General features: G+C 41.1%; 1 protein-coding gene and 1 pseudogene across 2 annotated transcripts in view; one reads left to right on the forward strand and one right to left on the reverse strand.

The window, feature by feature from the left end:
• Positions 1-18,698, reverse strand: part of PTPN13 (protein tyrosine phosphatase non-receptor type 13) — a 212,032-nt gene extending 193,334 nt beyond the window's left edge. The window contains exon 1 of one of the 2 annotated variants that reach the window (XM_059666063.1): positions 18,566-18,698. The gene's annotated coding sequence lies outside the window, so the exon portion shown is untranslated. The remainder of the gene's footprint in view (positions 1-18,565) is intronic. The other variant, XM_059666056.1, reaches the window with a different exon arrangement.
• Positions 18,699-20,478: 1,780 nt separating this feature from the next.
• Positions 20,479-24,084, forward strand: LOC132238679 (cofilin-1-like; annotated as a pseudogene).
• The last annotated feature ends 411 nt before the right edge of the window (positions 24,085-24,495 follow it).

The following is a 24,495-nucleotide window of genomic DNA, read 5'->3' on the forward strand; positions in this document are numbered from 1 at the left end:
TCTTAAAATAGTGCCTAGCACATATTACATTCACAAATAGTGTCTTGTCATTGTAACCGTTTTCAATGTTCATTTAGGTGGTTTGAAAAACATAATAAACATATACTATATGTGTGTTCATGTATAAATTATTGGTTTAATCTACAGATTATGATGGCACAAATGCATATTTATAAATTGCTACATCATCATTAGATTTTAAAATACAATTAGTCTAAAAATCTAATTGTCAAAATAGAAATATAAAAATATAATGTACCTCATTAGGGTTCTAAAAGAGGATTTAAATAATTTTTAAAAATTAAGTGATAGTTTTAAACAAATCATAAACATAAATTTTGCTGCTTGTAGCATATACCACTGAAACGGTTTTTGTTGAGACAAAACAAGAAATTGAGTCTTTTTCACAGGATTAAAAAGCCAAGTATGTTTAAAAGCATGTTGTCTAAGTGAACTAGGAGCAATTTATAAGCTAAAGTAACATGATTTCTTTTTTTAACATATTTTTATTAATTTTAGAGATAGAGGGAGAGGGAGAGAGATAAAAACATTGATGAGAGAGAAATATCAATCGTCTGCCTCCTGCATATCCTCCATTGGTGATCGAATCTGCAACTGGGCATGTGCCCTGAGCAGGAATCGAATTGCTGACCTCTCAGCTCATGGGTTGACCCACAACCACTGAGCCACACCATCTGAGCAACATTATTTCTCATAGATTTTTTTTTTTTTGCTTAGCTGTGGTAATATAAAAACTAGTAGAAAATGAAAATTCACTATTATGTACATTTGATTACTCAAATCCTTAATCCATGATTTGTTTAGCAAAAACACTATTTTTAGAGGCCTACACTTAGAAGCAAGCCTACAATGAATTTTGCTGTTACTTAAAAATCAAGTAAGTGACTTTAGGCAATCCACCATTATTTGTAGATAGCCAAGAAGTTTTGTAATATGCTATTTCAGGAATTAAAGAATAAATCAAGTCCTGAGTTGGTAAAATAATATATCATTCTGTACTGTATTTCTTACATCACACTAGGTATAGCAGGTAAAACACTTATCTGAAGTAAATTGAAGTATGGGGAGGAGAAACCAAGATGGCGGCATAGGTAAACACCGGAAATTGCTGCCTCGCACAACCACTTCAAAAATACAACTAAAAGACAAAATGGACATCATCCAGAACTACAGGAAGGCTGGCTGAGTGGAAATTCTACAACTAGAAGGAAAGAGAAAAGCACACTGAGACTCAGAGGAAGTGCGGAAGTAAAGCGCAGAGGTACAGAGGCGCACGCAACAAGGGCTGGCAACTGAGGACGCGGCTTTCTTTTTCAATTGGGAGGGAGTCACAAGCTCCCGATGGCTCTGAACTCCAGTTCTGGGTGAGTCTCTGGGGACCCAGACTCATATGGGGAGAAACTGGACTGTCTGGCATCGGTCAGAACTCGAGGGCGGCTTTCTCTCAGAGGTACTTGAAGCGACTACTGGGACACTGAGATTCGGGGCCTCTTAGGGTAGGACTGAGGAGCAACCATAGCTGCTTGCTCAGACCTGTTGATCCCCTGAGACCCCGCCCCACCCAAGCTGTGCGCAGAGGCTTTTGCATATGAAAGGCCTGGCCCTTTGCAACCTGAAAATTACCTAACAAACTGCAGCTGGGTCAGAGAGACCCAGAACTTCCAAAAGAAGGCCCAAGGCCCCACAGCAGCTTGCATTGCTTCACAGCTGGACCTCATCTGGGCACCTCCAAACCCCAAACAAAGAAGAGGAATCTGCAGATCTCTCCATAGCTCCTGCTGGGTAGCCTCAGGCAGAGGCTAAATTAGCACCTTCTTAGAGATTCAAGAGCCAGTGTACCCAGTGGTCAGAGTGAGACCATCCAGATTACAACTCCTCAGATCCATAAGGGACATACTCAGGAGGCAGACTCAGTGAGCACCAAAGCCCCACTGAAGCAAGTCTTGCCCCAGAAGGGTGTCTCCAGCACAGAAGCTCTCCCACTGTAGACACAGCTGATTCTCACAGCCAATTGGCCTGGAGGTCAATTCCTTCCAGTGATACCTACAACAATCAAGGCTTAACTACAACAAGACTGTGCACAAAGCCCACAAAGGGGTGGTGCACCAAGAGTGTCCACCTCAGGTAATTGGGGAGGCTGAGCCACTGGGCCCTACAGGACACCTAGCACAAAAAGCCACTCTATCAACACAAGGAAGCATAAAAAATGCAGAGACAAAGAAACAGGTCACAAATGACAGAAATGGAGGAAAGCAAACTATTGGATATAGAGTTCAAAACCACACTTTTAAGGTTTTTCAAGAATTTTCTAGAAACCGCTGATAAACTTAGTGAGACCCTCAAGAAATCTAGTGAGACTCTTGAGGATATGAAAAAGGACCAACCAGAAATTAAGCATACACTGACTGAAATAAAGAATATTATACAGAGTTCCAACAGCAGACTAGAAGATCGCAAGAATAAAGTCAAAGATTTGAAATACAAAGAATCAAAAAACACCCAACCGGAAAAACAAAAAGAAAAAAGAATCCAAAAATATGAAGATAGTGTAAGGAGCCTCTGGGACAACTTCAAGCGTACCAACAATCGAATTATGGGGGTGCTGGAAGAAGAGAGCAAGATATTAAAAACCTCTTTGAAGAAATAATGACAGAAAACTTCCCCTACCTGGTGAAAGAAATAGACTTACAAGTCCAGGAAGCGCAGAGAACCCCAAACAAAAGGAATCCAAAGAGGACCACACCAAGACACATCATAATTAAAATGCCAAGAGCAAAAGACAAAGAGAGAATCTTAAAAGCGGCAAGAGAAAAAAAGTCAGTTATCTACAAGGGAGTACCCATACGACTCAGCTGATTTCTCAGCAGAAACTATGCAGGCCAGAAGGGAGTGGCAAGAAATATTCAAAGTGATGAATACCAAGAACCTACAACCAAGATTACTTTATCCAGCAAAGCTATCATTCAGAATTGAAGGTCAGATAAAGAGCTTCATAGATAAGAAAAAGCTAAAGAAGTTCATCACCACCAAACCAGTATTATATGAAATGCTGAAAGGTATCCTTTAAGAAGAGGAGGAAGAAGAAAAAGGTAAAGATATAAATTATGAACAACAATTACATCTATCAACAAGTGAATCTAAAAATCAAGTGAATAAATAATCTGATGAACAGAATAAACTGGTGAATATAATAGAATCAGGGGCATAGAAAGGGAATGGACTGACTATTCTTGGGGGAGAATGGGGTGTGGGGGGTGCGGGAAGAGACTGGACAAAAATCGTACACCTATGGATGAGGACAGTGAGGGGGGGTGGTAAGGACAGAGGGTGGGGTGGGAACCAGGTGGAGGGGTGCTATGGGGGGAAAAAAAGAGGAACAACTGTAATAATCTGAACAATAAAGATTTAATTTTAAACAAAAAGTTTATTTCCCAAGTATAATGCTAACATCTAAGAAGAGGACAGAAAATCCTTTTGTAGCCAAAACAATTTGCAGAAAACATTCCCAATTAATTTTAAATTCTAAATCCTAGTGATAACTATCAAAATCCTATATAATAAAGAGCTAATATGCTAATTAGACAGAACAGCAGAATGACTGTCCGGAAGAAGCCGGGGCTGTGAGGGCCGAGACATTGGGCCTCTAGTACTAAATAAATTTAAAGGCTGACAGTAACATCACACACTGTACTTAAGGGTCAAGATCCTTTGTCACCTTGTTCTAACAAAGCGGCAGAGAGCAGCAAATGACAAATATCTTTGACTCAATCAATAGTTAGCTTACTGAGCAAATTCAGAAAGTGCTGAATAAAATCACTTTCCACTTCTTCCAATAATCCCTGCCTCAGTGAGATTTCCTCCTTACTAAAGGCCCCATATTTCACATGACCACCACAAATTGCAATAATGTCTACACTTTTCATTTGCTGCAGATGTGGATTTAGGACAGGGGTCTGGCCCTGCCAAGGCATTAGGGGTGAGTTAATTAAATGTTGGACCAAATATAGCAGGCCAGTTTTTAAAAAAATTTTCTTATTGATTTCAGAGAGGAAGGGAGAGGGAGAGATAGGAACATCAATAATGAGAAAGAATCACTGATTGGCTGCCTCCTGCACGCCCCCTACTGGGTATTGAGCCCACAACCCAGGTATGTACCTTTGACCAGAATCAAACCTGGGACCCTTTAGTCCACAGGCTGACACTCTATCCACTGAGCCAAACCAGCTAGGGCAGCAGGCTAATTTTTAAGTTGACAATTTTGTATGGCCTGCAAATGATATAAATATCCCAATGGCCCTTGACAGAAAATAAGATTCCCTACCCCTGATTTAGGCCATTGCTGTTCTAATTATTCAACTTTAAACTGGTAAGGCCTGTAAATCCTTTTTCAATCTCCCTTTGCTTTCCCAACAGTGATGATTTCTGACCTTTACCTAGCTCCTAAAACATCCAATTCTTCACCACTACCCAAATCATATTTAAAAGCAGATAATCGCTTTCTAAAGATCACAGCATTAAATGTAAATTCTCTTACAAAACTTCATTTTCATTTCTATTCATCAGTAGGCCCACACTGATCTTTGTAGACTACCCTTTAATTTTACAGAAAAATGTTGCTTTCCTCATGACTAAAGCTAGCAAATGCACCTAGGGCTCATTCCTTCACATCCAGGCAGAGCCTCTTAAAAGCAGATGGCTCTTTTCCTCCCTTCTGGCATTTTAAATCTCTTAATCTCACAGAATCTGTTCTTTCACCATCTTTAATCTTAAACACAAAATTTCTCTGGCCCATAAAATGTCATCTATTTTGCAACCAAATTCCATCCTCCATTTTAATGTCCTTCCTTTTCTCCTCCTTGTCAGTGTAGTAAAATGGTTCTTTTGATGGTAAATAACATTCAACTGTTCACACTGTTCTGTCACTTCTACTTTACTTTCTTTTTAAATTTTTTAAATTGATTTTAGAGAGAGAGGAAGGGAGAAAGATTTATGCATTCATTGACTGATTCTTGTAGGTGCCCGGATGGAGGATCAAACCTGCAACCTTGGTGTATCAGGACGATGCTCTAAGCAACTGAGCTACCCAGCCAGTACCTTCTACTTTTTAGTTGGCTTTCTCTGCTCCCTGTGGCACCTGGCAGTATTGGTCACATACTCCTTGACTGATTCTAACACATTTTTTAAACATACACTTTCCCATTTCTTTTACTCTCCCTTAAAAGTTTTATTGCACTTACTTACTGTACTATATAATGGTTTCCTATATTTCTTATCTTTTTTTGAATTAGATTTTAAATTTTTTTTGTAAAAAGCATTTTTCTTTTATCTTTTAGTGTTTCTCTGAACAATTCGGAACACAGAGTAGCATGTCAAAGACTGTAAGCTATATAATTAGTTTGGACAAAAAAACAAGACATTCAAAACAAAAATAAGCTTATATTACTTGTAAAACATTTCTAATTGTTACTATTTCAACTATAGTCAAACAATCCTATGGAAAATTTTTCTACCAATTTCCATATTTTTTTCCCATATTCAAGAGGACATGGCAGATTTACCCATTTTCTTTCCTTTAAAATTTCAATCATTTTAGTCTTAAAGTGGTTTATATGTAGCTACCATGTCTAAAAAGTTATTACATATATAACAATCTAATTAAAGCAGTCAATGACCTAATCGAAACAATGCATACTAGAGAAGTTAGTATACATTAGGTGATAAAGAGATAAGACATACTGTTGTCTCAGTATTATTAATCAAATTTCTTAGGTTACTGTTTCCCCTAATATACACAGCTGAAGAAAGGAGTGAAAGGTAAAAAATTCTTATGAACTGAATCAGTGGACTGTGCATATGTGTAGTAATTCAGGAATAAAGCTCAGAAAACTGTATGGTAGGTATTAACATTTCCATTTTAAAGATTACACGCAGAGCCCTAGCCAGTTTGGCTCAGTGGATAGAGCGTTGGCCCGAGGATTGAAGGATCTCGGGTTCAATTCCAGTCAAGGGCACATACCTCGGTTGCAGGCCTGATCCCCGGCCCTGGTTGGGGCTTTTGTGGGAGGCAACCAATCGATGTGTCCCTCTCACATTGATGTTTCTCTCTCTGTGCCTCTCCCTCTCTCTTCCACTCTTTCCAAAAATCAATGGAAAAGTATCCTCAGGTGAGGATTAACAAAAATAAAAAAGTTATTAAAAAATTTTTTAAAAAAGGTTAGACACAGAGAGATTAAATGACTCCAATTGCTAAAAGAGCTAAAGGACAAACCAAAAACTACCTAAATTCAAAATCTGTATTCTTTCTACTACACTAAGATTCCTAATTTATGTTTGAATTTAAATAAACAAATCATGATACTACCTAGATTTAGTTTTCACAAACGCTAACATTTAAGAATGAAAATAAATACATTAATTTTCTCTTGTTAAAGGTTAACAATAGCTCAATTTAATGTTTCAATGGTAGGTTGAATACTGATTTTTTAAATTGTATAAATGGGCCATATTATTTCAAGGAATTAAGTATCAAACCATGGAAAAGTATAAAGGTACCAAATACTAGTAATCTTAATGGTCATGAATCAGTCTCCACAGAAAGTGAGTCCAGTCTCTTAAACATCCTCTAGGTCAAGGGTGGGGAACATTCGGGCCGTCATTTGGTCTGGTCCTGCCAAGGCATTAGGGGTGAGTTAATTAAATGCTTGACCAAATATAGCAGGCTAATGTTTAAACTGATGTTATAGATATCCAAATGGCCCTTGACAGAAAAAGATTCCCCACCCCTGCTCTAGGTAAAGCCACTTTAATCGGCATCATTTATGCGCTAGATATCAAGGGGGAGGCCAATAACACCAAACCGCTCATCTGTGCATATTATAACCAAATTCCACTAACCTGGAAACAAATGGAGATCAGATATTAAGAAGTCTGGAGAGAAAATAATTGGATCCCTAATATCTCCTCTCTTTAATTAGTTTTGAGACAGCCAAGTGCCCAGCAAAAAATTACAATTCCCAGCTTCAAATTACTCAACTTCAAATTGATGAGGCCAGGAAGCCTTCATCACTTTCCCTCTACTTTACCAACAGCAATGATTTCTGACCTTTACCTTGCTCCTAAAACTTTCAATTCTTTACCACTACCCAAACGATACTTAAAAGCAGATAATGTTGCCTCCTCCATCAGCACTTTCTGAAGTGCTTCCCTTAAATGTAGGGGTGGCCAATACAAACAGAAGTCACTGGATAAGGCTCTCGAGAACATCCTTTAGAAGGATCTGACTCAGCCGGAAGGCACACCCTTTTTGCCATTTTCCCAATTTCTTCCATAGTCGTCTGCCTGGAAGGACATTCTGAATAGGATGCTCGGAGCCATTTGGTGACCATGAGGCCATCCTGAGGATGAAAGACATGCACTAAGAAGGCCAAGAACAACAATAAAAGATATCTTGGTCAGCTCTGGACTTCATATGTTAGAAGGAAAAATAAATCTCTACCTTCTTTTAGTCCATTGTTATGCTAGGTCTCTTGTGTTAGCAACCCAATGTAACTTCTAACTGGAAGAAACAGAACAAATCATTGCAGTGGTCTTGGATAGGGCACACACGACGAATGTCTCAGGCAGCATTTCCCAAATCAGTGCTCCTATTATGAAATATGTTAAGATGTACTATGAATTCTGTAGTTAAATTGTCAAATAACGGAAAAGTGATATATTTGATATCACCTTGGAGATTCACAAGGTATGTTAAGATATCAAAGATTCTCAAGTGTACACAGTATCTGTTGGGAAATGTGCCACAAATACTTTATATAGAATTTTAGGTTATGATACACAACACTTACTCCCAGAGGCACAGAAACCTAAGATTCACAAACATTAAATAACAGCTCTGTGTTTGTGACACTGTAAACATGTACAGTTAAATATTCTAGAATTTTTAAGTTCGGGAGTATAACCTTTCAAAATAGACACTTTGGGAGGATACATACCCATGTCCTCAGTGATTCTCTCTCATCATTGATGTTTCTATCTCTCTTTCCCTCTCCCTTCCTCTCTGAAATCAATAAACATGTTTTTTTAAAAATCACTCCTTTTACTTTATAATCATTTTTCATTTTTAAATATATATTTTTTCATTGATTTCAGAGAGGAAAGGAGAGAGATAGAAACATCAATGATGAGAGAGAATTATTGATTGGCTGCCTCCTGCCCACCACCTACTGGGGATCAAGCCCACAACCCAGCATGTTCCCTGACCGGAATCGAACCGTGACCTCCTGGCTCATAGGTTAACTAACACTCAACCACTGAACCACCCTGGCCAGGCAATGATTTTACATTTTAATTCAAATTATACTCCTTAACTACTCACCTTTCTAAAATATGAATAAATACATTATTTAATTGAATTAAATGTACTCTCAAAGAACAGATGTGCCACTAGAAAAGATATTCAAAACAACATATCATATGCTCTAAAAGTAACTCCAAAAGAGGAGATGTACAATTCTTAAAATAAATAGTTTGAAGAGGACATTATTTTCGATTAAATGTGTGAAAATCAGGCACACACTACATATATCAACAAGCTCAAGTAACGAGTAGAAGAAACATGCAGCCCAAGGAACAAAGCAGGTCCATAACTTGCAACAAACAATCACATTTAAGTTAATATATTACCTTTACCCAGTGTGTTAAAAAACAATAATTGATAAATCAAATATATACCAAAAAATAATAATAGCTAATATTTATAAGATACTTGGTATGCACTAGGCACTACTGTAAATGTTTTACATGTATTAACTCATTTGGTCCTTACAACAATCTCATGAAAGAAGACTGGTTAGCCCTGACTTCAAAGCTTAATTGGTTAGAGTGTTGCTCCGATGCACCAAGGTTTGGTCTAGGTTGGGGCACATACAAGAATCAACCAATGAATGCATAAGTGGGTGAAACGACAAATCCATGTTTCTCTCTCTCTCCCTCTCCCTCTCTCTTCCTCTCTCTCTAAAAATCAACAAAATATATATTTTTTAAAAAGAAGACTGGTTATTTTCCTTATTTTGCAGACAAAGAAACTAAATAAAGTACAGTGAGGTTAAGAAACTTGCACAAGGTCAGAGTTGGTAAATCTGAGTGGGAATCAAAACCCAGGCAGCTTGGATCCCGAGTCTTGTCTCTAAATGCCATGCTATACTGTCTCTCTAAATAAAACAGGAGTGGCCAACACCATGGACAGCTGTGTCTAAAAACAATTCGTACAGCCCGGCTGGTGTGGCTCAGTGGCTGAACGTCAACCCATAAACCAGGAAGTCACCGTTCCATTCCAGGTCAGGGCATGTAGCCGGCTTGCAGGCTTGATCCCCAGTAGGGGGTGTGCAGGAGGCAGCCAATCAATGGTTCTCTCATCATTGATGTTTCTATCTTTCTCTCCCTCTCCCTTCCTCTCTGAAATCAATAAAAACATATTTTAAAAAACAATGCATATATATTCAGATAGTTACCCACATGTTTATAAAGTTTTACAAGTTTACATGTTACTTAATTTTCTCTTCACAGTTGTTGTGTCACTATATCCTATCAATACATTGATTTACTTGGCATGAACTCAGCTAATTAAAGCTATATAGCCACAGACTATCCCATTTATCTGCTGTCTTGAAAATCTGTCTTCTCTGGGAATCACCAGTGGCTAGTAAAGTGCCTGTAAGAAAATGGGAATTCATTGTATATTTACAGAATACAGAACAATTAAAAAGGGAGCTGGGCATCAGAATGTGCAGAGATCAGACCAGATTCATCACTACTGCACTAAAAAGTCAACATGTTTCTTCTAACTTGGGTCATTTTTGGTCATTAGTATCCCGTGAGGTGGAGGAACAATATTATCCATTTTTCAATTAAATCTTAGTATGTCAATACCATCTTAAAATCCCTTTGTAGTTAAGAAACCTTCATGTACTAACAAACACACTGGGAGAGATTCAGATAAAAAAAAAAAATTAAAACAGCTCAGTTTGGTCTTCAGTTACACAGTGGGTGTGATATATTATGATCATTAATATTTTCTCTTATTTAAGAGTTGAAGGAAATCCCCATTAAATTTAATGATAGAGAACAATATATGCTAGATTTTTTATTGTAATGGTAAGAATGATAAAACTATAAACATTGGAGGATAAGTGAAGTAACAGTATTGCTGGGTATTACCATCCTATTTTTTATTCATTTCCATACACCTCAAAGCAGTGCCAGAATTTCAAAGTTCAGACTGAACTCAACCAAATGGTATATATCTACTATACAGTTTTATCTAGTTTTGATTTAACAATTGAATATTCCTGGACTAAAATTTCTATTATATTTATCATTTTTTTAATTATTAGGTTTTGGGTGTTTTTGTTTGTTTGTTTTTAATAAAACAGCTATTCCAGCTTTCAAGTGCAGCCACAAGGATACATTTTAGCCTTGATAAATTTTCACATAGCACATAGAAAATTGAGATGTGTTACATTTGAACCATTGTTTCAAGCTCATTCCTTAAACTAAGCATAAAAGCTATCCTCAGAATAAAATTAAAACAGATTGTATAAAGAATGAAATTAATCAACATTATGTTCAAATAATACCATGTAACTACATCTCAGCATAAATCAAGAAAATGGGAGAGAACCAAGATGGCGGCATAGGTTAACGCCGGAGTTTGCTGCTTTGAACAACTACTTCAAAAGTGAAACTAAAACACGGAACGGACATCACCCAGAACCACAGGAACGCTGGCTGAGTGGAAGTCCTACAACTAGGAGGAAAGAGAAACGCAGACGGACACTCAGAGGAGGCGCAGTGCTGAAGTCAAATTCTGAGGTGCGGAGTGCGCGGAGCGGGCTGGCGGCGGAGGGCGAGGTTGTTGTTTTCAATCGGGAGGGAGTCGCAGACTCTGAGCACCAGATCCGGGCGAGTCTTTAGGGACCCAGACTCAAACGGGAGAAGCGGGACTGTCTGGCTTCGGTCAGAGCGAGTGCAGCTTTCTCTCCCAGCTTTGCAGCGGGTGCTGGGACTCAGAGAGGCAGAGCCCCTGGGGACAGGACTGAGAGCTGCCATAACTGCTCTCTCCGGCCCACCCTGTTGATCCTGTGCGACCCGCCCCGCCCAAGCCCTGCACAGAGGCATTTGCCGGATAGCCTCAGGCAAAGGCTAGATTAGCACCTCCCTAGAGGACAGAAGTTCTCTCACTGCTGACACAGCTGATTCTCATAGCCACTTGGCCTGGAGGTCAAACCCTCCCTGGAATTAGCTACAACAATCAAGATTTAACTATAAGACTGCGAACAAAGACCACTAGGGGGTGCACCAAGGAAGCATAACAAAATGCGGAGACAAAGAAACAGGACAAAATTGTCAATGGAAGATATAGAGTTCAGAACCACACTTTTAAGGTCTCTCAAGAACTGTTTAGAAGCTGTCGATAAACTTAATGAGATCTACACGAAAACTAATAAGACCCTCGATCTTATATTGGGGAACCAACGAGAAATTAAGCATACACGGACTGAAATAACAAATATTATACAGACGCCCGACAGCAGACCAGAGGAGCGCAAGAATCAAGTCAATGATTTGAAATGCGAGGAAGCAAAAAACATCCAACCGGAAAAGCAAAATGAAAAAAGAATCCAAAAATGCGAGGATAGTGTAAGGAGCCTCTGGGACAGCTTTAAGCGTACCAACATCAGAATTATAGGGGTGCCAGAAGATGAGAGAGAGCAAGATATTGAAAACCTATTTGAAGAAATAATGACAGAAAACTTCCCCCACCTGGTGAAAGAAATGGACTTACAGGTCCAAGAAGCGCGGAGAACCCCAAACAAAAGGAATCCAAAGAGGACCACACCAAGACACATCATAATTAAAATGCCAAGAGCAAAAGATAAAGAGAGAATCTTAAAAACAGCAAGAGAAAGAAACTCAGTTACCTACAAGGGAATACCCATACGACTGTCAGCTGATTTCTCAACAGAAACTTTGCAGGCCAGAATGGAGTGGCAAGAAATATTCAAAGTGATGAATACCAAGAACCTACAACCAAGATTACTTTATCCAGCAAAGCTATCATTCAGAATTGAAGGTCAGATAAAGAACTTCACAGATAAGGAAAAGCTAAAGGAGTTCATCACCACCAAACCAGGATTATATGAAATGCTGAAAGGTATCCTTTAAGAAGAGGAAGAGGAAGAAAAAGGTAAAGATACACATTATGAACAACAAATATGCATCTATCAACAAGTGAATCTAAGAATCAAGTGAATTAATAATCTGATGAACAGAATGAACTGTTGATTATAATAGAATCAGGGACATAGAAAGGGAATGGACTGACTATTCTTGGGGGGGAAAGGGGTGTGGGAGATTTGGGAAGAGACTGGACAAAAATCGTGCACCTATGGATGAGGACAGTGGGTGGGGAGTGAGGGTGGAGGGTGGGGCGGGAACTGGGAGGAGGGGAGTTATGGGGGGAAAAAAAAGAGGAACAAATGTAATAATCTGAACAATAAAGATTTAATTAAAAAAAAATAAAAAAAATAAAAACATGAAAAAAAAAAAAAGAAAATGAAAGACAAAGAGGAAATGAATCTATTATTCAGAACCTTACATTAAGATAAATTTCTGTACCAAAACACTAATTATTTCTTTTCGCTTCAAAAACTGAATTAAATTATATTTTCCAGAAGAGATATTTGACTACACTAAGACCTAAAACAACTAATCATCCCTTAATAGTTTAAATGTTTATTTTAAAAATTACATTTTTCTAGAAAAAGTGCTTAACTAATATTTAAGCAGTCCTAAGAAAAATAAAATTTCTTTAAAGAATTACCTTATTTTTAAAAATTTTCCAGATTATATCTTTCTTCAAAAACCACCAATTTTGAATATTTAGAGCTGCATATAACCTGCAGTGCATTCTCAGGTTATACAATCAACCCTAATTTAGGTTATTCAACAAAAACATCTCATTTTTGTTCCAGGGATGGACAACATTAGAACCAAGTGGAAAAACATTAATACATGAAAGTGATATTGTATACAAACCAATTCATCAGGCATCATTTAAAAAAAACCCCACAACATTCTAGATGCAAATCTGTCTTATGTGAGTAGGTAAGACAGCATATGTTTATGTAAAAAGGAATGTAGCATCTACCAATAAGGGAAAAACTAAAGAAAGAATACTTTTAACTTAAAACAACTGGTTTCCATTTCTACTCAGAACACACTAAATCACTGGAGAAAACTTTGATTTTTTTAAGTGTTAAGGAGGCGTTGCAGGTGAGCTAAACTACACCGTACAGTTTCTCCTAAACTGTGTATCAGTAATTAACACCATTAAAACACCATTAAAATTCAAAACATACTTCTAGTTTCCAACCATCTCAAATTGTTTAGAAACCTCATTTGTGTTGAAGGGGATGCTTTCCCATATGGGGAAAAAAAAACAAAGTCTCTGTGCATCTGCACGTTCATGTTAAAACTAGTAAGATGATTTTCTGTTGAAAAATGGATCATATCAGATGAACTAAAAGTCTCCATTTGTAAAAGTAAAAAGAACCTTCACCAGATTAAAAACAAAAAAACACACCTTGAGTCAAATTTCCAACACTTGAGTTGAAATGATGACTTTCTCTATTTCCAGACCAGAAACTGATAGCATACAAGAGGGCAATTTTAAACTGTTGGTTTGATTCAGAGCATTCTGATATAAATAATAAACACAAAGACACTAAAATTTTCCTCTCAGGTAAGTTTTTTAAAAGGAAAACCTTACAACTAGGTACAACACACTGAAGAAAGAGGTAATGTGAACATCGAAAATGTGGTATTTCCCCTTAAAAAACAACTATCAAAAATACATAATTTTAAATTATAAATTTATAAGTGAATGATGAGAAATTAGAATACAAATTTTAAAATCTAGAGGTAATACAGAATTTTCTGTAATGATATCCAATACAGTAGCTACTAGCCACAGGTGGCTATTGAGCACTTAAAATACATCTGGTGTTGCTCAGTGGTTGAGTGTTGACCTATGAACCAGAAGGTCACGATTCGATTCTTGGTCAGGGCATATGCCTGGGTCGCGTGCTCCATCCCCAGTGTGGGGCATTGCAGGAGGCAGCCGAACAATGATTCTTTTTCATCATTGATGTTTCTATCTCTCTATCCTCCTCCCTTCCTCTCTGAAATCAATAAAAATATATTATAAAACAATTTAAAAAATGCGGCTAGCAGGTATAAGGAACTATTATAAATTGTTATCTACTCAATTTAAATGTAGCCACTTGTGGCTGAAACTACTACACTGGACAGTGCAGCTCTAAGAAACTAGAGGGAAATACCTGCATCTTAAATTCTGATTCCAACAGTAAAAAGTCCTATAGATGGGCATATATATAGATGCTTCTGAGACATTAAGTTTATTTCTAAAAAAATACTTGGGATTTATATAGAAGAAATATAATTCAATATAAAAATGTTGCTGCATTTGTGGGAATCAAGTTTTCTAATATTGACCTTCTAGGGAGGACTAGACTATTGGTTCACAAGTTGGCTCCATGTTTAAATTCTTTAGGGAACTTCCAAAAATATGGATACATGGGTGTCACTCCCTGCACCCCTCACCCCTCTCCCCCAAGATTCTGATTTAATTGGTCTGGGTTGAATCTTAGGCATAAAGATATTTCAAAGCTACTCAGGTGATTCTAACATGCAGGCACTTTAATGGAAATAAAATAGGAAACTGTTTAGTAGGCATAGATGTAGTATGCAGCCAAAGACATTTCTTTGCTTGTAGATATACTCACTCATTTCTTACTATGAGTATGAAACTTTAACTTAGGCCATTTAAGGTCCTATGCCAATTTGATCATTAAAAGCTCCCTTAATTTTCAAATTAAAAGAGAAAGGTTCTCAGAGAAAAACTGGGAAAGCCAGAGCAAGGAATCGTCACCCTTCCCATCAGCACGAATCCTTTCCTGAGACCCAATATCTTTTGTCCTTTTTCAGGCTCCTACCTTATAAAGTGACATTAACACAAATGAGTCACACTTGGTTATATCAGAGGCCAGACAGAATACCATCAATGCACTATTCTAATTAATAGCACAAAAGTATATGCCAAAATAAGAATATGTTGACAGGAATAACTCCTAAATGCACAGACTTGGAGTATGGTAGTGTTTCTTTTCAATTTCAAATGGTATTAATTACAATATAATTATACCACAAAAAATGTTTTGTAGTTTATTTAAAAATTACAAACTCGCCCTAGCCAGTTTGGCTTAGTGGATAGAGTATCAGCCTGCGGACTGAAGGATCCAGGTTCGATTCCAGTGAAGGGCACATACCCAGGTTGTGAGCTCGATCCCCAGTAGGGGGCATGCAGAAGGCAGCTTATCAATGATTCTCTCTCATCATTAATGTTTCTCTCTCTCCCTTTCTTTGTCTCTCTAAAATCAATAAAAATATAATAAAAAAATAAAAATTACAAACTGTCAAAAATGCATAAGAAGCAGTGGCAGCTTATCCCCAATAGTCTTTGTTGTTACTGTTGTTAATCCTCAGCCAAGGATACTTTTTTCCATTGATTTTGAGAGAGAGAGAGAGAGAGAGAGAGATACAGAGAAACATGGATGTGAGATGAGAGATATCAATTCGTTGCCTCCTGAACTCGCCCTGATGCGGGCTGGGGATTGGACCTGCAACGCAGGTACATGCCCCTGACTGGGAATTGAACCTGTAAGCAGTGTGCGGGTCGACACTCTAACCACGGAGCTCACCAGCCAGGGGGCCAATAGTCCTTTTCTCCAGTATGTTTGAAGCTGGGCAATAAGATGAGCTGGAAAAATAAATACACAACTGATATAGGAGAAGCTACAATGCTCTTCCACTAATCCTCAATCTATTAAAAGTAAAATAAAGCAAGGATTTGACCTGTTTTCTTTTTTTTAAATATATTTTTATTGATTTCAGAGAGGAAGGGAGAGGGAGAGATAGAAACATCAATAATGAGAGAGAATCACTGATCAACTGCCTCCTGCACGCCCCTTACTGTGGATCAAGGCCTCAACCTGGGCATGTGCCTTTGACTGGAATAGAACCCTGGGACCCTTCAGTCAGCAGGCCGTCGCTCTATCCACTGAGCCAAACCAGCTAAGGTTGACCTGTTTTTTTAATAATAAAGAACACATAAATTCCATTCATTTAAATATCGACACCTATCTTCTACCCAAAAACTGATGAACAATTCTCAAATTCACTTCCTTAATTTATGAGGCATATCTACAGAAAAAGATAATGTGAGGTATTTACAACTTTTGACTCCTCTCATAGATAGCATTGAAATCTACCCTTGCCCTGGCCGGTCTGGCACAGTGGATAGAGTGTTGGCCCTTGGACTGAATAGTCCTAGGCTCGATTCTGGTCAAGGGCACGTACTTCCTACTTCCGTTGCAGGTTCCTTGGCCCTGGCCAAGCCGTGTGCAGGAGGCAACCAATCCATGTATCCCTTTCACATGGATGTTGCTCTCTGTCTCACACTCTCCCTTCCACTCTCTCTAAAAATCAATGGAGCCCTAACTGGTTTGGCTCAGTAGATAGAGTGTGGGCACACGGATTTAAGGGTCCTGGTTCTATTCCGATCAAGGGCATGTACCTTGGTTGCAGGCTCCATCCCCAGTAGGGGGCGTGCAGACGGCAGCTGATCGATGTTTCTCATCGATGTTTCTAACTCTCTATCCCTCTCCCATCCTCTCTGTAAAAATCATTTAAAAAATAATAAAATAAAATAACAAAAATCAATGGAAAAATATCCTTGGAAGAGGATTAACCAACAAATAATAATAATAACAATAATAATAATAAAATAAAAAGCCCAAACAAAAAAGACATCCTTTAAATTGACACTGGTTTCAATGGTTTGTGTATATTGTGTGTTACTTGTGACATGAAAAGCTACTTATAAGTATTTTTGGAGGGTGGTAGTAAAAATTTTGGTGGGACAAATGTAAATGCAAAAGACAATCCTACATAATGGTAAAGGAAGTCATAATTCTCCAACTGTAAAAGTGAAGGACACTATAAATTAGTCTCTTTTTCTTAATAACTAACCCTAGTTACCTTTCTATTTTTAATTCCCCGCTTCCATCCTGCCCTATCCCCCACACGTACTCCCACCAAGACTCTACAACGAAGTTAGAACACAATGTTATGATAAAGTATAATAAATTTACGATTGGATGACAAAGCATTCAATTTGCTCTTGTATGAATTTACTGAGTCAATACATGCCTGCACTTAATTTTAAAATGCTAATGACATTAAAACGAGAAATAATTTGTATCGTAGCCCCACCACAAGCGACCAAGGAGCATGAAGCAAGTTTTCACTTGGACCCTGAGAACCTAGTCAGAAAGAATTTGGGAAAATACCAACTCTTGTGTCATTATATGGCGACTTTTATCCTCCTCTCCCCCCATCCCTTAGTAAGCTCTGTAGCTATAAAATTTAAAATCTTGCTAATTAGTTACCAGCGCCCCGTCAACCAACAGCTCAGGTGTCCCACATTTTGTTCAGGTCCCCGCCTTGAAAACAAACCCGATTGCCCCATTTTCTGAGAGGTAAACTCAGCGCCCGGCTGCTCCCTATGAAGTCACCGCGTTTGTTGTTTCAAAGATGCAATTAAACGAAAATGACACAAGGCTGTCTTCGAGATTAGCTGGACGTGTGTGGGGGTGTCCATCGCATCTGTGCGAGGCCCATGAAACCTGTACTGCTTGCTGGAAGCCTATTTTGGTGCTAATATTTCCCCCCATCTCCCCTCCTCCAACATATTCACAACAGTAGGAAGTGAAACTTCCTAAGAACTTGCTCGACTTTACCAAACTTCAGCTTTCCAGCTTTCCGTCCTACAGAATCATGTAATCAGCGGAGGGGGGAGGGGGTGACTCGCGCACGAAGAAGAAAAGCAATAAAAGCGCCTGCACCAGGCAGTGTCTCTTCCTCGGCCCCCACGGCCCCCCACCCCCACCCCCCATCCCCTCTGCCCCAGCCCTTACATATACACATTCTTCGGGGCGGCCTCTCACCACACCATGTCCATAGTCATTTGCAAAAATTAGAAACAGACTCGGGAGCCCTCGCCTTAGCGAGCCCAGAGCAGAGCTGCACTAGCCCGATGGGACCAGGTCACTCCCGATCGCCCCACGGGGTTTCATGCCCAACAACCCGGCTCTCCTACGCGGAAGAGGGGGGTCTCCCTAATTCGACGTGCAAGTTCATCTCATCCCTCCACAATCCCGACTCTGGCATCCGGAACCCCCCCACCGCGAAAGCCAAAGGAAAAAGTTTCTTCCCCCGGGGCAGCGGGGGAGTGGGTGTCAGGGGCTGCAGCAAAAGCCAAAAGAAGAGAAGGAGGGCGAGCGGCGCCCTTGGCTGCGCACGTCTGCGCCTCCAGCCCGGAGCCCAGGGCCGCCCCCGTCCTCACCGGCTCGTCGGAAGGGAGACCCGGTCCTGCTACTGGAGCGCGCGGCGGGGACGCGGCGTCGGGGCGGGCCGCCGGCAGCCGCCGCGGGCGCGGAGAGCCACCACCTCTTCTCCCCGGAGCGGGTGCGGGCGTGGGCCGACGGAGCTGGAGACGGAGCGGGAGACGGAGCCGGGGGAGGGGGAGAGGAGCAGCAGCATCGCCTCCTCCGCCTCCACGCCTCGGAAACGCCCCTCCGGCGGCGACCCCGGCCGACCGCCGGACCCGGGAGCGCTCGCGCAGCCTCTCGCCCTCCGGTGCTCGGCGCGCCTCCGAGAGTTTGGCCCGACCCGTCAGGCGCGGGGCGGCTCGATGCCTGGAGCCGGCTCCGAGCGCGGCCGCGGCGGCCGAGGCGGACCCGGGAGCCCAGGCGCGCTGCTCGCCGGCCAGCACGACGGTCTCGAGGGGCCCAGATCGCCGTGTGTCACCCTCGCCGCGCCGCGGCCGCGAGAGGTAGTCGCCCAACTCCGGCTCCACCTCGGGCGGCCGGGGCGGCCCCGCCCCCGTGCCTGTCACTCAGCGCTTCCCGGGCTCCTGGAGGACCGCGGATCGCTCACCCTGCGCTGCCCGCGGCCTGATTGGCCCATCAGGCCTTCAGCCCCGCCTCCTCCCTGGGGACGAGGTCGCCGGGGAGACCGGCGCTCCGGTTCTCATGACAACCGGTGCCCTGGGCCTGGCTTGGGCGTCCTGCTGGCCAGAAGCTCAGGTTGATGGCCTCGCGGCAGTGTTCTCAGCCCCTGCAGGGTGGACTCCCAACTGTAGGGCGAGCTGGAAACGCAGCAGAGCGCCCCAAACTTCCAACTTCAGACGCAGGACTTGCCGGCTCCGGGGAGGGCGAGGGGGAGTGAAAAATGCCTCAGAGAGCGCTTCCCCCACCGTCGTAAAGAACCCCTCCCCCCGCGCCCTCTCTTGCCTCCAGCCTCGTTTCCAAATTCTCACCGGGCGGATTTGGCTTTGAAAGGGTGAGGAGGAGGAGGAGGAGAGAGATAAAGAGCAGGACTGTGCCGTTCCCTGAGGCCATACAGCCTCTTGGAAATGGCCGGGTGGAGGAAAACAGCTCGGCGAGTTTTCCCACAGCTGTAAAGTGATCTTAAAGGTGTGGTGGCAGCACTTGTCAACCCCAAATGCCCTCTGGAAAACGCTAATTCTCATATTTTTGAAAAGAGTGTGTAAGAGTTTGCCCTGTTAGTTTCCCACCTAAAACTAAAACAATCTTAAAATTTAAAATTTAAGTAAAACATTTAACATAATCTCTATATAGAAAACCCTAATATGCAAATAGACTAAAGCGGGGAGGACAACTGAACAACCTAACAACCGGTCGCTATGACATGTGCTGACCACCAGGGGGTGTGTGCGGAACATGGCAGGCATCAGCCGCAGTGGGATGGAGCAGCTGAGCTGGGGCACCAGACCAAGATGGGGCACAGGTCTCGGTCATCTGGGCGAGCCTCTGGTGGTTACTGAAAATTCTTTGCTCCCATGTGCCTTGGTCCCACTGGTGCTCGCATCTGCTGCCAGTGCCTGGTGCCAGCCCCAATCACTCGCTGCCATCAGAGTGTGCAAGCTGTGACTGCCTGCCCTGATCGCCCCTGAGGGCTTCTCCACCTCCCCCTGCTCCTGAGGGCTGATCCGGGCAGCAGCTGCCATTTGCACCCAATGATGACGGCAGAAGCAGGGAGGGGGGCTGTGGGTGGGGGGGAAGGAGCGTGGCTGTGGGGAGGGGGGGCGGGGGAGGGGGGGTGGCGCCCATGGTGGGAGGGGCCGGGCAGGGGGGCGGAGGATGGGCCTTTCAAGGTGCACGAATTCATGCACTGGGCCCCTAGTCAAATAAAATAAAAAACATCCATTTTTCTATGTAGGGACTACACATTACCATGTGGCAAAGGTATGTCCTAGCAGCTATCCCACTCCTGCAAGCTAAAAGATTTGGGTTTCAGCAATTTACAAGGAAGTCCTGCTGAATTCATGAGAAAATGGTATCTTGTCATTTGAGTTTCCATTGTTTGGGTTTATTCTCAGAGATCCAAGCTAACCTGCTCCATTCTGGGGGTAAATGCAGTCTTGGATCCTTAGTGTTGGGCCCTAGGCAAATCTAAACTTCATGGTTGGCTCCATCATGGAGAGATCTGAGACAAAGAGCTGCAATCCTAGGTTCCCTAGCCCCTGAGGCTGATGTACATGTATGATGAATGAGGGAATTAATAGTAATGGTTTACCTTTGGCGAGCATTTGCATTTTCATTATCTCACTCACTAAATGAACAACTGTGATGGATGTCTTCAGTGAAATATGCCTTGCAAGTATGCAGTGAATGTATTTACTCACAGTGCTAAACATAATGAGAAAGCCCAGCAGAATTTTAAGATAAGGTCCCTGCCCTCAGGGAGCTAACCACAAAGCCTGAAAAAAGAAAACCAGCACTCTTTGAAACAATTTGAGGGCAATTATAGCTAGAATGTACAGCCAAACTTTCAATACAGTAACAAATGGAAGTCTGTGGTATGTGGAATAAACTGGATTAGCCAGATCATGGAAGAAGGAAACTTAAACTGGGTTTTGAAGCAGGTAGTGGGGTAAATGGATCAAAGATGAGGAAAGACAGTTGAAAGAAAGAATATGAAACTGGAGAGCAGCAGCAGGAATACAGTGGTGGAAGTAAGTAACAGTGAGGAGACCAGCCTACCTGAACTGGAGAGAGGCAGGCTTGGTGCTCATTCCCCAGCCCTTCTCCATTTTCTGAAGTAGGAGTTTTTGTATGTTCGGTTCAGGTGTCAGGCTGATAAGATAGAGAGGGTGAGGTAGGTTTGTGAGAATAAAAACCTTCATGGAACATCTGCCTCTGTTTGCCTCTGAAAGTTCATATATTTATTGGAAAGGAAAGCACTGTCCATAATACTTGGAATAGCTTATGAATTTATGTCAGAAAGAAGGTATAAAGAGTATGGTGTTGGAAATTTTTACAAAAATAGACAAACCACAGTGTTGTAAGCATCTTTCTTTCTTTCTTTCTTTCTTTCTTTCTTTCTTTCTTTCTTTCTTTCTTTCTTTCTTTCTGTTTTTATCACATTTTTTAAAAAAAATTATTTTAACATCTCTGAAATTGAGATGTATCTTACAAGGGTAAGATTCAAGAGTATCTTAGCATCATGTCATTCAATTGGCAGTAATTTTTTTTTTATCTTAGTGGGCATAAATGTGACTTACAATCAGTAGCTTCTTAGATTCAATATCACATCGTATATTGAACCAGGAAGTCACAGTTCATCAATTCCCAGTTGGGGCACATGCCCAGGTTGTGGGCTCAATCCACAGTGTGGGGTGTGCAGGAGGCAGCCGATCAATGATTCTCTCTCATCATTGATGTTTCTCTCTCTTCCCTCTCCCAAATAAATAAATAATTTTTAAAGAGTAATAAAAAAACCCCACATAGTATTAAATATGAAATATCTATAAAACATTGAAATGGAACTGAAAAATAAGCATTTGGATATATCAATTTAGACATCAGAAGAAAGGCTTGAACTAGAGTTAGAAATGTGGGGCTACACTGTGAATGAGATTCCTTTGGGGGGAGTACAGAGGAGACTAGAGGATCAAGGTTGCAGTTCTGAGAAATCTCAACAAGTAGAAGTTGAGAAAGAAGAGCTAACAAGGAGTATATTTGTTTTGCGTTTATTGTGTCCATGTAATAAACACCTAAACCTATAGAGAATTTTTATGAGTTTATTTGAGTCCAAACTGATGACAATTGCTGGGAAGCAAGATCTGAAAAGCTCTCTTTTTCTTTCTTTTTTTCTTCAAGGTCATTTCAACTGGTTGCCTTCAAAGCTTTTTCACCAATTATCCTTCAGTTTTGTATGTTGGTTTGTTTTTTTTAAATGGCTATGATACCGAAACCTGATAAAGAGTGCACAAAGGAGAAATCTACTGGTTAGTCTCCTTTCAGATAGAACATAAAATTAAAATACAATATTAACAAATAGAACCCAGAACTACATTACAAATGATATACCAATTGGCCTTTGCCAATCTAATGGGTACAAAATGCTATCTCAGTACAGGAATAATTTTCAATTCTATTATGAGTATCTTTTTGTATGCTCACAAGCCGTTTTATTTTCTGCTACCAAAAACATTCTCCCATGTTTTCTTCTAGAACTTTTAGGGCTTTGTTTATTACCTTTGTTTTGTGTGTTAGGTTTTTGTGTGTGTGTGTTTTTTTTTTACTCACATGGAATTTATTTTGGTGGTAGCAACAGCTACCCAGTTGTTCCCCAAACCTTAAAAGAATGTGTAAATTTTACTATATAAAATATGAAGCTTCTACATAGTAACACAAACAATGATGGGTTCCGTCGGATCCCCGCAGCAGCTGCAGCAGCGCTAGTCTTTCCAGGAGCTTCTTGCTTTCTCCTTTAGCTTCCGGAAACATGGCTCTGGTGTGGCTGTCTCTCAGGGAGTCGTCAAAGTGTTCAGTGACATGAAGGTACCAAGTCCTCGACACCAGAGGAGGTGAAGAAGCGCAGGAGGGCGGTGCTCTTCTGCCCGAGTGAAGCCAAGAACATCATCATTCTGGAAGAGGCAAGGAGATCCTGGTAGGTCATGCGGGCCAGACAGTAGATGACCCGACCCTTCTGCCACCTTCGTCAAGATGCTGTGGGGCAAAGACTGCTTTACGCCCTGGATGATGCCACCTATGAGACCAAGGAGAGCAAGGAGGAGGACGGGGTGTTTATCTTCTGGGCCCCTGAGTCTGTGCCTCTTAAGAGCAAAATGATCTATGGCAGCTCCAAGGATGCCATCAAGAAGAAGCCTACGGGGATCAAACATGAATTACAGGCAAACTGCTGCGAGGAGGAGGTCAAGGACCGCTGCACTCTGGCAGGGGAGCTGGGGGGCAGTGCCGTCATCTCCCTGGAGGGCAAGCCTTTGTGAGCCCCCTCCAGCCCCCTGCCTGGAGCATCTGGCAGCCCTAGACCTGCCTGTGGGGGGTTGCAGGCTGCCCCACTCCTGCCAGACCGGTGGGGCTGGGGGGATCCCAGCAGGGGGAGGGAAATCCCTTAACCCAGTTGCCAAACAGCCCCCCCACCCCTTGGACCGTCCTTCTCTCTCCACCCCTGATGGTTCTGGCCTTCCCAAACCGCTTTTGACCTTCTGATTCCTCTTGGGTTGAAACAGACCAAGTCCTCCCCACCCCAGGCACCCTAGTTTTGGAAAAGGCCTGTATTTTTTTTTAACAACACCCCTAATTGCAACCTGTTCCTCCCCCCCTTTCCCATGCTGCCAACTTCTAACCGCAATAGTGACTCTGCTTGTCTGTTTAGTTCTGAGTATAAATGGAATGTTGTGAAGATAACACCTCCCCACGCTGCCTGGTTTCCCTCCCCTTTTCCACCTGGTCTCGGCCACTCATGGAAGCAGGACCAGTAAGGGACCCATAATTTAAAAAAAAAAAAGGAAGAAAAACAACAATAAAAAGCCTCGCTTAATTAAAAAATAAAAAAATAAAAATAAAAACAAGAATGATTAGGAAATTTACAAAAAAAGAAATTCAGAAAGGCAATTAATATTTGAAAGTTAAACAAGTGTAAAAGTTAAAAACAAAAATGAATTATTACATATAACTATCAAATTGGAAAAACATTTTTAAAGTCATCTGCTATTGGTGAAAATATGTGAAATAGCTAATGCCCCATGATTGTTGGTAGGATTATAGGTTGGCTTATTTCATTTGGGTGTGAAATTACAATGTTTTTCATAACTCCTAATGTTTATATCCTTTAACTTAATACATTTTGGAAATTTATCCTAAATAAATATTTATATACATGACCAGAGATATGATCAAGAATATGTATTGCAGTATTATTAGCAATTATAATATTAAAAAA

The sequence above is a fragment of the Myotis daubentonii genome, chromosome 1, assembly GCF_963259705.1.
Source record: "Myotis daubentonii chromosome 1, mMyoDau2.1, whole genome shotgun sequence".
In the NCBI taxonomy this organism is placed as follows: domain Eukaryota; kingdom Metazoa; phylum Chordata; class Mammalia; order Chiroptera; family Vespertilionidae; genus Myotis; species Myotis daubentonii.